Raw genomic sequence first — 14,477 nt, forward strand, 5'->3', positions numbered from 1 at the left:
TGTTGGGGTTTTATTAAATTTTAACTTTTGATTGTTTTTTTTTTTCTATTTTTTGTTTCATTTTTAATTTCAGCAAATCAAAAATAAAATGTAATTTTCTGACAGCTGTTATCTAAAAGCCGAAATCGAAATCAATATTTGAACAATTCGTTAAATTAAATGCTATTTTATTTTGTCATTGATGTTTATTGTTATTATATTATTATTATTTTTATTATTCTATTTATTATTATTATTATTATTATTGTTTTTGCGGTCTCGTCTGACTATTTAAGCAAAATATCAATTCTAGACAAAAGTATTTTTTCTTTTTTAAATAAACTATTAATTCCTATTTCAATCATCTTAAATATGATGTCTATTGCTTTTTATTATACTATTTATTATTATTATTATTATTGTTTTTGTAGTCACGTCTGACTATTTACGTAAAATATCAATTCTAGACAAAAGTTTTTTTGTTTTTTTTTAATTATTAATTCATATTTCAATCATCTTAATTAAAATGAAATGAGTTCCAGCTGCAAATTTTTTTTATATATATTAAAAGCGTTTTATAGACACTGGCAATGAACTGACCAATCAAATGGAGCCACGTTCTGGTAGCAACCAATCAGAAACCAGAATTGCTCCATAAAAATGTATCTTTTAGCATTCCCGTACATCATTTTTTGTGTCCACACGAGAAAAATCTTTTGTTCTTTGCCTGCAAACTCTAAACTTGCATAGAACAGCTACCCACTGAAAACTCTTCATCTCCTGGACTTGTACACGAGCTACCCATCTAAAACTCTTCTGAAATTAAACATGGCTTTCAATTCAAGACTTATTTTTACTTAAACTATTTTATAAAAAAACAAAAAATGGTTTATTATATACTAGCAAGCCGCCCAGTCGTAAAACATGCATAAATATTATATTTTAATTTATTCAGATTTCTTATACATATTTATAGAGCCAGTTCTCTATGGATTATTATCCAATATATAGTAATGATTTTAAAAGTTATAAAAAAATATTTGACTTTTGTACAGTCTGCTAGAAATGAAACCAGAATGTTTAACACTCCAACCTTAGTTATTATTTATATCTTCAGTATAGTCACCGTTTGAGTTACTAACAGGTGGGGCCCTGTCGATGGGGCATTAGAATACGCCGACTGCCCCCCTGCAGAGGGTAAAAGTCCCTCAATGGAAGGTCCTGGATATGACCTTAAACTATATCCAGTGGTGAGGCCCCAGCTTGCGGGCTTTGGGGAGTGTGGAGCCACCCTTTAATTACCATTGCTCCCAGGTCCACTCTGACTCGGAGTGGTAGTACCTGTTAGGGTCCCAACTATGGGTTAAATAGAAACCGACGTGAAAACAACAAATATTCTATTAAAAAAAATTTTCTTCAAAATCTTTGGATTTGGCATTAAATAACCCGAAAAGGGTTGATATGCTGTAAAACAAAAACAACCAACTAACCAACAGGTGGATACGAAAGGTTAAAATTAAATGATGTTGAGCTATGAATGTATTATTTTGAGCATGCACAAAATAAACAGCAAGAATAATGTTTTATTTGACTTACCCTGCCAAGGTCAACTGTTTTGTTTTCAATTTTGAGGCCTAAGCAGCACTTTTTGCCAGTTAAAAAAGAAATCGAAGCTCTATATACATTGCCATTACTTGATATAGCACAAAAAAAAAAAAAGATACACAGAAACACAAAAACAAATCGGTGATGGGCCGCATGAAGGTGGCTTTTAAGCCCTGCCAAACTCTGGCATTCTTTGGCACACATTGTGCAGACATGTGTGCCACTAGCAGCACGTTCTTGATGGTCACTTCTGTGTATAATCAAATGCCGCTTCAAACCACCTGCTGTTTTTTTACGTCCGCTCGCAAGTGACACAGGTTAGATCTGGCAACACAAGACTGCTTTGTGGCTCACTGCGCTGATTAGTAGTCTGTAATATATATATATATATATATATATATATATAAAAATATTTCCATGTGCCAAAACATTTTCATCTTAAGTTCTACACAATTATGCAAAATGTAGAAACTATGCATAAATAGAATTCAGCATAATAGTGAAATGAAACCAATCATATAATAAGAAACCATAAAAAATGAATAAATAATTAATTAATGCTCGTTTTTCAAAGGAATATGCAAATTAGTTAACCTTCATGTAGTTGCTCACATGTCCATGACTGAGTATATTAAGAAGTTTTAATAAATTTTAAATAGAAAAAGTAGGCTTTTAATATCAATGTCAGTGCGAGAAAAACTCAACTTTATAGGTATATAGATAGATAGATAGATATGTAAAATGCCGCCTAAAAATATAGAATCTATCTATAATAATAATAATATGAAAACATGACCAAGGGCAGATAACTAAAGTTCATAATTTACTTGTTAAGTACAGGAAACTTTATTTTTGTATTTTTTTTGTAAAGTTTCAACCACAAAAAGCGGTAAAATATTTCATTCACCTTTGATTGAAATGAAGCCAAGTCATACTTTTCTGGTTAAGGACATTTATTGTCCGTAACTAGAAAAGTATGAACTGGATTAGTTTGAATTTTTAAAATAAAGATACTGTTTCATTTTGTCATTTTATATGAAAAACTTGCTATGACTTCGTGCTTTTAATTCTATTCTTTTTATTATGGTGGTCCCTCCTCCTCTTGCTGTTTTTTCCACATACCATTTCGTATGAATAAAAAAAAATCTCTGATTCTCTCTTCTCTGATCTTAAGCACATGATACAATGGGGAAAGGAGTGGCTGGTTACTTTTAATGCATCTAAAACCAAGCTTCTATCTTTACATCATCAACGTTCTGATCCCCATCTTGCATCAATTGAAATGAATGGCTCTCGTTTTGGGGAGGCCTCAAGTTTCGACAAGCTTCTGGGCTTGACCTTTACTCTTGATCTTAAATGGAACACATACATCAAATCAGGCTGCTGGAAAAATGGTGGGATCCTTTTATCAATCCAGTAGATATCTCACTGCTGATGCAATCCTCTATCTATATAAGAGCCAGGTATGTCTAAGGATGGAGTACTGTTGCCACATCTGGGCAGGAGCTGCTAGAAAGACCTTATCCTGCCTTGATAGAGTTCAAAATAGACTTCATAGCATAGTGGGGGATGCCCATTTCTCTCCCCTGCAACCTCTTTCTTACAAAAGAGATATTGCGAGCCTATCTCTGCTTTCTCGTTATTTTCATGGCAAGTGCTCGTCTGAGCTCCAATCTATGGTCCCCCGCTCACCAAATTTTCGCAAGAACCACTCGTCTAACTGAAAAACACTATCAATAATTTCCCCCACTCTTTATCCGTGCTTAAACCTAAACGTAGATTCCATGAAGAAAGCTTTTTTCTTAGAACTGCACACCTGTGGAACTCTCTTCAATTTGCCTGCTTTCCGGCTGACTATAATATGGTCGTCTTCAAGTCCAACTTAAACAAGTTCTTGATTAGCCGTTCCCCTTAAGTAATCCAATTTACCAAATTTCCACTACTGACAATTACTACGCCATTGTCCCATTGACCACTGTACACTTATTAACCCTTATACTCGAGTGGCCTCTGGGCCTTGATAAGTGGTGACTCCTTTGTCAAAAAAAAAAAAAAGAAAAAAAGTTGCTTATGTTACAAGTGCATGAAAGAATGTACTGAAATTGTAAAATGTGAATTAGTTGTTTTTCCTACACTTTATCTTGTATGAAAGAAAATCTTTTATTCATAGATTTTTTTTCGTGCATGTTTGCGGTAACAGTTGTTAATAATTGTGTTAAAGACGAGGCCAACAACCTTTTTGAATTTCATCTCGCAGGGCAATACAACAATGATTGAATATAAGTCATGTGAAGATTAGAAATTGTTTTTTTTTTTTTGTCGTTTTGTTTTGTTACAGTATAATACAATATACGGCATAATCACGTTGACACACCAGTTCCCGAAGTTAAGCAACGTTGAGCCTGGTCATTACTAAAATGGGTGACCAATTTGGGAAGTCCAGGCGCTGTATGTAGGAGGACGCCGACACCTCCCTGCAAAAAGTTGCAAAAACCTAACATCGTCATCTCCCCTAACGGGGATATACATGCGATTGGGGACCGCTTAGGAATTTCATACTCCCATGAAACTTCCTCCTTCGGAAGAAGCCGGTTAAACCCTGAATAGGGTTGGTGCTGACTGCACACACATATATACAGTCACAAGATAAACGTTACATATACAGCAGCAATTATCTTCTAAATTTCTAACTAAATAGCCATTTATATATATATATATATATATATATATATATATATACATTAAGTAAAGTGATTTTCAATTTAAAAATTAAAAAAAAAATTTTTAAATTTAAAAATCAAATTTTAATTAAATTAAAAATCAGTTTATAAGAAGGAACAACAACAAAGTCAATTATCTGTACGATCGTTTCGGAAATCCGTGCTTTTTATTTGTGGTATACATGAAGTTATGTAGAACAATTATATATAGTTTTTTTGGTAAGCACAGTCTCCTCATCAGCAAATTTAGGAGGATTTTTATTGAATTTAAAAGACACCATAAATAAACCTAGCATTAAAAGTAAGGCAGATGAATCTTTTAGTTTTTCTTTTTTTGAAATCAGGAACTGTATTTAAAGTAGTCATTTAGATGTTTGCTATAGCTTTTTATTTTAATGAATTTTTTTTTAAATACTCGAGCTGAGATCGAAAGCAAAACCTTAAGACAGTGAGTCAGATACGATAACCACTAGACCAGCTTGCCAAGATCTTCAAAAAGTGTTTTCAAACCCCATGAAACAGTTGACAGACAGATAAAAACCGATTACCCTTTTTCTGAATAAAAACCGATTAAAAAGTTTTCCACATGTCTGAATACCGTACATACCAAATTTCAAGTTCGTAGATCAAAAATTTGTTGAGTATATAGGTTGAGAAGTGTCCACATACACATTCTCACTTTTATAGGTATATAAATATATATTTCTCTCCAAAAGGAGAAAAGACAGGTTTCATAGTATATACCAAATGAGAAAACAGAAGCAATTACTAATTCTTCTAACAATCTGTTTATCTAATTTTATACTATTATTCCCTATCCATAGTAATTTATAAATATAAAAGTGAAAATGTTTGTGTGTTTTCATGTATGTCCAAGAAAGGCTTCTTTCCGAAAACCGATCGGTCGCCTCACAACTTAAAACTTTTTATATTGCATCTAAATGATAATATCTACGACTTAACAATGGTGGTCACTTCTCTATTTAATTTGCCCGACTTTGAAACATTAAATATTCAACATTTTCGGATCGGCATATGTTGCTTTCATTTTTCGGTATAAAAAAAGCGAAACTCGATTCGAATCACTGCCCCACAGCCAGTGGTCTCTAGAAAGCGATGTAATATTTGGTCAATGTCGGCTTCGTCATATCAGACGGTTGCTTTCATTTCGAGATGAGACACTCCCCTTAATAAACAGGGAGCTGGTTTTCCCCAAAGTTAGGTAAAAACAAACAAACCGGGTTATTGACCTCAATAAAAAACTGTCCCGCAGAAAATGTTAACTGCTGAATAGCTATTGCTTACGATCGGCGCATGTGCATATAGCTTTTTCGTATAAAAAGAAGCCAACAGACTCGCGGTAAATAAAACACTGTCCAGCACTCAAAGTTCACGTCATTAACTCGTCAAAACTGCACGTCAAGGCTTTTTTTTTTTTTTTTTTTTTTTTTTTTTTTAAACAACCAATGATTTTTCTTTTCATTTACCCAAAAACACACACACCTACAAACACCCGGGCAATGCTGGATACCCCACCATCCCCCCCACCCTGCTAGTCTATTATATAAATCTCACTTGTCTGTTAGTGTGTGTCTATGTTTGTATGTCTGCCTAAAACTTTCGACAGAGGTGACAGATATTCACAAGATCGTTATCATTTTGAAGCTCGACCCTTCGGATGACAAACATCGATAAATTGGCCAAAAACATTCATTTCTTTACCTTCAACTGGGCACTTTTCTACAGGAAGATGTCACTTTTTTTTTTCCGATATTTTCAAAAGTCATTGCCTATTTTCGATTGTCTAACCTACGCCACTTCCGGTTTGGCGATGGGTGTGACAGCAAACATGTTTTTTTTTTTTTCCACATTCTTTTCCTCCTTTGTGTTACAGGTTCAAGCCTGCTTGCCTACTATCACTTTTTTTTTTTTTGCTCAAACAACACCCTTACACACACCTTCACTTTCTTTTCCGCCCTCGCATCATGGGTTCGAGCCTGCTTGCCTACTTAAAACTTTTTTTTGCTCAACAAACACCTAGAAACACCTGAGCAACAAGGCTAGTTTTAAATAAACGAAACATTTTAAAGGCGCAAATATTTTAGGGGATTTGAAATCTGCAATTTTTTTTGTTAATACAATCACCACTGTGCTGTGCGTTCAGTAGTGGTTTCTGGGCTAAATGCTTTGTTGATATCGTTGTTTCAGCAGCTTTTTCGGCCTAACTTGAATTGAAATAAGAAAATTGTACAAATTTGCTTCTTTTTTTTTTTTTTTCCATATTGTATTCAACGTTCTGAAAAGAAGACATAATTGTTTTAAAACGATTGAATTCAAACGATTAGATAGAGCAAAAAACACTCTTTATAATGATTTATATAAGTAAAGATATAACAAATTTATTTGAAATCAAAATTAAAAATTCTGCAAGAACTTTCTTCTCAAGCTAATAACTCATTAAATAACATCTGAACAGACTTTTCCTTGGGCTACTCTCTGCATCATCATCTCCATCTTCATCTTTTTACACATTTATTTGTTCTTTTAACTCTATTTTCATTCTTCTCTTCTACATTATCAAAATAATGATCTCCTTCAAACGCATGTCTTCCTATCAAATAATTATCCAACAAAACAATCTATAAAATTTGCCTCTGGCCATTCCCAACCAATCAACTAAGCCAGACAATGAAGCCATACAAAATTTAAAAAAAAAAACGACAGCTAATTTTATAGGTGGACATGGTCTGTCAGCGTAGGTTTCAAAATTGTTGACAATGTCAGAAATGTATAACGTCTCATGTTTCATTAACTTTCTCCTTCATATCTTTTTTCTTTTCACATTTTTCTTTCCATTTCGTGGGTTTATTTTCCTTGCTTTTAAGGCTTCATGACGAATTAGTTTTGCTTCGACATGTTTCCTATGGACCGAAAAAAAAAAGATTTAATAAATTAATTCTTGATATCTCGGCAAGTTTTGAATTGTCGCCAACCATCTGAGTTGTTAAAAGTAGAGGCTGATTCCGGTCATAACTCTATGATTAATTTGTCAAACGCTGGAATAAAATCCTTGTCCGTATTTGGAATAGCATCCGCATCATTGTTATGTTGCGTTTTTGCTTTTAACATTTCATAAATAATAGAAAAGAAGGTATCATTATTCATCGCACTACTGTTCTCCTCTTGAGTGTGATTTTCACAACGTTTCGGTCGATATAACCTCCGATCCTCTTCAGGTGTATCTTGTCGAACTCAGGAATTTGTGGACAAGGACCCGTGGCACAGTGGTTAGAGTACTGGGAAAAAATCAATTGTGAAAGTGACCTTCTCCTGAAGGTTGAAGGTTCAATCCTCAGTGTGGGCGACCAAAATATACATTTGCGGATTACTTAGGACCTCTATCCAGTCATGGCTAACGGAACGAGCACGCTACCCCCGTGAAATAAATAAAGGGTTCCGCTCGAAATTTCGTCCAAATTCATGAGTTCGACAAGATACACCTGAAGAAGGTCGGAGGTTATATCGACCGAAACGTTGTGAAAATCACACTCAAGATGAGAACAGTAGTCCGATGAATAATAATACATATAACCAATCCTCATCTCGAAAATTCAGAAACGTAATAGAAAAGAAGGATGTTCAATGATGAGAGTGCATTGGGATGCATAGTCAATTACACCCGTGCATGTGCTTGTGCGTTTAGCACATACTTGCTGCACATGTTCATTATCACCGACAAACAGCCAAAAACCCAAATCAAACTAAGTTCTTGCCATTTAAGTTTAACAATGATGAAGAATTGACGGCTTGGTTGGATGAATTTTTGAGTCAAAATCAAATGATTTTTACTGAAAAGGTATGAATGACTATTGTCTTGCGGAAGCTTAATGTTTTGACAAGCTTCTGGGCTTGATCTTTACTCCTGATCTAAAATGGAATATGTACATCAAATTCATTGCCAAGGTCGCTGGAAAAATGGTGGGATCCTTCTATCGATCCAGTAGATATTTACCTGCTGATGCAATTCTCTACCTATATAAGAGCCAGGTAAGTCCAAGAATGGAGTATTGCTGTCACATCTGGGCAGGAGCTGCTAGAAAGACTGTATCCTGCCCTGACAGAGTTCAGAATAGACTTCATAGCATAGTGGGGAATGCCCTTTTCTCTTCCCTGCAACCTCTTTCTCACAGAAGAGACGTTGCGAGCCTGTCTCTGTTTTATCGTTATTTTTATGGCAAGTGCTCGTCTGAGCTCCAATCTATGGTCCCCTCTTGCCAAACATTCACGAGAAACACTTGTCTAGCTGAAAACACTATCAATAATTTCCTCCACTCTTTATCCGTGCTTAAACCTAAAAGTAGATTCCATGAACAAAGCTTTTTCTTAGAACTGCACACCTGTGGAACTCTCTCCAATTTACCTGCTTTCCGGTTAACTACAATATGCCCGTCTATAAGTCCAACATAAACACGTTCTTGGTGAGCCGTTCCCTTTAAGTAATCTAATCTATCAAATTTTGCTTCTAACGATTATGATATTGTCCTTTTGACCACTGTACACTCTTTAACTTTTATCCTTGAGTAGCCTCTAGGCCTTGGTGATTCCCTTCTTTTTTTTTTTAAATTCTGTTGAACGTTGGGAAAAAGTTGTGAACACGAATGGAGAATACACCATTGTTCGTTCTTGTTTTGCTTTTGAAAAATGTAGATTTAAAAAACACCAAGAACTTAGTTGCCAACCTAATATCTATTGACCTATAAAATGGCCGCACAAGGTGAAGGAAAAGGTTTGATTCTCCTCTGTGTGGCATTACGCTCTCTGTACATATACACATACACAAACTCCCTTTTAAAAATTCTTTTGTACACACACAAAAGAGAAAGACAGACAGCTCGTATTGCTCCACCTAGCGTGTGAAATCCCCCTCTCCCCATTGCGGACAATATAGAAATGAAATGTACTTCTATATATTAGTAGGATGTAATGAAAATCATCGCACAAACCAAACAGAACTTCCATGGATGGAGTTTCTTTCCAAGAACTTTCCATCTGTGGAGCACAATACCCAGCTGACTATAAAATGGCCATCTTCAAGTTCAATGTTAACAAATACTTGTCAAACCATCCTTTTAAGTGACAATTCTAAAGCATAGACGACTCTAAGTTTTAATGCACTGGTGTTTGGTGGAGACCTTGATTTGGAATAAAAATGGTACGATTAACAAACTGGACTTCCTGTTTTATTGTAAAATAAGTAAATTAGCATGAAAGAAAATTTGAAATGTTTGTACACAATTTTATTTATTTTTTACATATACATACATAATATTTTTTACATATATATATATATACACACAATCATGTTGACACACTGGTTCTCGCTAGATCACTGAAGTTAAGCAACATTGAGCCTTGCCAGTACCATATGAGTGATCATTTGGGAAGGCAAGGCGCTGTATGTACCGCGAGGTTAAAAACAACAGATTGGGAAACTGGTGCAGTCTATCCTTCTCTCGAGGGTAGATGGGCCTCTCTTAAGCCATGGTAGGCAACCCATCTAGTGATAGTCGTGATAAAAAATACCCTTCGTGAAGCATCAAGTATTTCCAGCCATTAGAAAAAAACGTGAAAGATTCCGCGGAATTTGTTCACGTTTCACCTGTGCCTACTGGCCTTGGATGAAACAGTAACAACATATCGTTGATTGAGATTGTCGGACTGACTTCCTCATCTTGGTTGTTATCGTCACAACGTTTCGGCCGTTTTGCCCTCTGGCCTTCATCAGGTGTTTCGTATAGGTTTAACATTAACAAAAACCAAGTAAGAATTGTCCTAGTGACATATGGCCGAGTGGTCCTAGATTATTCTCTCAGGTCCTAGACGTTGTATCAAAGTTTACAGTTACCTAAAGGTGCTGAGTTCAATCCTGAATGAAGGCAGTGAAAAAGTAACATTCAAAACAGAGAATCAGCAACTATGTCCCAGAGCCTAGCTGGAGTCCGAACACGGTACCCCTGTAATAATAATAATAAAGGGTTGGGTTCGAGACTCCTAACGAACGGTTCCCCAGTTCGATACAAAACACCTGATGAAGGCCGGAGGGCAAAACGTCCGAAACGTTGTGACTATAACAACCAAGATGAGGAAGTCAGTCCGACAATCTCAATCAATGAAAACACGTCATCTCAAAAATACAGACAATTAGTAACAACATATATTTTACGAAAAGAAGTCATGCATGATTAAATTTTGCATAAAAAATAAATAAAATGCAATTTTTATTGTTTTGGAAAAATAGAATACAATGTAGTATTATAAAAAGATATGTTGCTTTATTAAACTTTTATTGATTTGTTTATATTTACATTAGAACACCGGGATGCGGCATTAATCCGTTCTGGGGTTGGGACCATAAGGTGAAATCGTCATATGACGGGGCCTAAGCAAAATTTTATACAGTACATATTAAAAATTAGTAACAAAACACAGTACAATCTATATTACACGTGTATATAATCAAATAACATTATAAATAATACCGTAACCAGGGGTCGGGAAAACATTGTATTTCACATTGTAACCTGAAAAAAACATATCCTAGGGCCACCATAAAATAAATATTTATTGATTTCCTTATATTTTTTTTAGAAAAATAGAATACAATGGTTTTTTTTATTTTATTTTTTTTTTGTATTAAGTTACAAAAGTACAAAAATTTCACATATTTTTTTACCACTAACCCAAAGTCCTCGTAGTGAGGTTCTAAAATCACAAAACACACATATCAACAAAAAGGGGTTAACTCCCCTAAAATGCTAGAATGACCCAGAAATAGGGGATCATTTTAAATTAAATTAAAATTTGAAACGGATTCTAAAATAATTTTTTGGGAGGTGGGCACCAAATTTTTCACGTTGTTCATATTTAGTCACCTTAATAATATAGAATATCTTTTTTTTGGAGAGAGGAATTGAGCGAAAGATGTTATCAGATAATTTATTTTTTTATTTTATGTGTGTGTGAATATTTCTCTTTTATTGAAATATTTTTTAAGCAAAACTACTTTGAGTGTAAATAAAAAAAAAAAAAACACTTAAATATGGTTACCAGCAAATTTAAATTAAAACAGGAAGTCCGGTTTGTTAAACAGAACATTTGTACATCAGTAAGTGATTTTCAACTAATACTGGTTTGAATCGCCTATACTTTTGAATCACCTTTTATTAATTAAATTTTACTACCACCGTCTCTATTTTTCTCTCTCCCCTATCCCTCCTTCTGCCCAGCCCATTATTCTCTCAGGACATAGACACACATATAGACAAACTTCTTTTTATAAATTCCTTGAGGAATAAGACAGCATAAGTGAAGTAACTCCTTGATTAAAATATTGTTTCCAATCCTCTCCTAGTATTGTTCATCATCTGACAATATTATTAACCCTTATCCTCAAGTGACTTTTGATCTTAATAAGTGGTTACTGAATTAGTATATACAAAGAAAGATTCTCATCAATTCAAGTTCATGAGAATGTATGTTGTCACTGTTTGCTGTGCTATAGAAAAGAGAACCTTTGTTGGACCCCCCCCCCCGACTAAAGGAGGGTGGACCTGTAAATTCACCCTTGTCTCTTCATCCGTTTGTCTGTCTGCACTTTTCTTAATAACTACGCCTTGGAATTTTTTTTAATTTTGCACAAACATTAAACATGATATGAGTAAAAAGTAACAGAACTCCAGTAGCCCCCCCCCCATCCCTAGGGGAGTCTTTCGAGTTACAATGGCTAAAATTGACACTTTCGTGTTTATTAAAAAAAAAAATTGATGCCTTGGATTTTTATAAAAATTTATGAAAAGTTGTAACTGATTTCTATATAATTTTGTTTCTCTCTATACTTCACAATAACTCTTGGGTGTGCCCCAGGGGCTCTTTTAGGGCTTATAAAAACACTACATTTTTGGGACTATTTTACCATATTTGTCCAAAATTTTCTGTGCATGCCTATTTAGCAGTTTTGCATGGTGCTGAACTCAAATTTAAATATGTGAAGACCTTGGGGACTTTTGAGGCTAAATGTGGGAGGGGGGTAGGGACAAATGATGGAGTTAGTCATTTCTTTTTTTGCATAGTGGAGAACTCAAGTTTACATATGTTAAGGCCTAAAATTGCACCATTTGTTCATTTTCCCCAGAATTTCACCAGGATTTGACGTCCTCTGGGGACTTTTGTGGCTAAATACGGGGGTGGGGGGATGCTGAACTTAGTCATTTTTTTATACCTCGTTTACTGTGCATTCACAGGGGACCATGCATACTTCACTTGTTTTCTTATTATGAATATAAAATTTCTTTTAATTACTTCAAGAGTTCAACAGAAATGGGGGGGGGGAATTTCAAAGATAAAAATGTATCTCTAAAGGATCAAACTATGATTAAGGTTGCCTTAATCAATATTTTGTTCACAAATCAATTCACATCAAAGATGTGAATTTCCAGGGCCAGAGTTTACTTATATTAAAAAACTTATATTAAAAAACGTTTTTTTTATTAAAAGAAAAAATTGTACGAATACACCTGTCGAATTATTAAGTTTTCTTTTTATTCTTTTTTTTAATCTTTTGTCTTTTTCTCACATAATTTTTTTCTCATTCACTCCGTTTCCGCGATAAGCAAACGTTGGTTCCCAAAATAAGTCTCTCTTCGTAAACTTCGTAAAAGCAGAAGATGAATAGACAGAATAATCGGAACAAAGTAAGTGGATGGATTTTGCTTTTTACCGAATTGTTAGGTCGTTTTATTCCAAACCTGCTCTAAGGACTAATAATGAGGGGAGGCTTTTTAACTTCTCTATATTTTCATCTAAAAATTTAATAAAAAAAAAAAAGATACCATAAAAATTTAATTTAACTTAAAAATCCTTTCTAAAAACATAGCATGGTCTATAAACTGCACAAACACAAAAAAAAGGGAATGCTTTTTTTTTTTTATTCTTACAAAATTAAACAAATTTATTTTTTATGGAAATCGCTCCAGACAAAGTGTAAAGCCACTTGATATAACGAGCTAACAAGGAAAGATGATTATCACAAAGACAACTGACTTTAGTTTTAAAACGAAAAAGCAGAAGATACCATAAAACTTGAATTTAACTTGAAAATCCTACCGAAAAAATACCATGGAGTACTAAAATGTTTAAGTTTTAAGTAAAAATTTTTTTTTAATTTTAGTACTTTGTCAAACAATAAATTTTGTTGTAAATCTACATAATTTAACTCGGAGCAATAATATGAATGGACATTCTATCTTGTATATTGAGCTTTCGTTATCTGGTTGAGATTGTCTTATAAATATTTATACGGACTTTAATTTTATAGTATTATACAAGCTGTAATCCGACAGCATTTCAGAATTTCATTTAATATATATATAAAAATCTTGTTATTGAAAATTATTCAAATTTTCAAAAAAAAACATTATAAAGCTGTAACGAAGGTATATAAAATTTTAATTATCTGATAAGGAGTACAAATAAACAAGAAAAACCTTATTCCATGGAGTTTTGAAAAATGCAATTCTTCTCATCAGAGGAAAGAGGTTTGCAAAATATACAATAAATTTTGCAGGTTAATGCATTAAAGGAAACTACAATAATGAAATTAATCATATTTGTATAAAAAAAGTTCTTTAACATTTAGTGACAGTTTATAGGGATTCAATGAGATTAAGAAAGCAGGATATGGGAACAAGGGAGAAAAAGGATATAGTAAAAATCCAATGAGAAAGACAGTAAAATCCAGAATGGGATGAAACTAAAATGAGTCCATTATCCTTTTCATGTTCTTCCTTTGCTAAAGGATAACTTTTATACCCCATTTCATATTAAATGTCGGTCTGATTCTTGACTGAACACACAAAAATGCTCCAAGGTAAAGACCATGCCACAAGACTATGCTTTTCCTGTATTGAAATCGGTATAGAATTTAGCTATATTTATCTGTTTTTACAATCTCTATAACAGGCACGAGGGGAAAACAAATGAACACATATCAAAGGGAATGGCAGAAACACTAGACGAAGACGTCAAATCTGTAGTGAAATGGGAACAAAAATGGATGGTCACATTCAATTCTGCCAAGACTAAGCTTGTTTCCTTCAATAATTACAAGAAACCTTC

At 34.0% G+C, this 14,477-nt stretch overlaps 1 protein-coding gene across 1 annotated transcript in view; it reads left to right on the forward strand.

Moving 5' to 3' along the window:
• Positions 1 to 14,477, forward strand: part of LOC145298505 (annexin A4-like) — a 71,610-nt gene that overhangs the window by 20,849 nt on the left and 36,284 nt on the right. The gene's annotated exons all lie outside the window — the stretch shown is intronic.

Source organism: Euprymna scolopes, chromosome 2, assembly GCF_053919585.1.
Source record: "Euprymna scolopes isolate OS-2025 chromosome 2, ASM5391958v1, whole genome shotgun sequence".
Taxonomy (NCBI): domain Eukaryota; kingdom Metazoa; phylum Mollusca; class Cephalopoda; order Sepiida; family Sepiolidae; genus Euprymna; species Euprymna scolopes.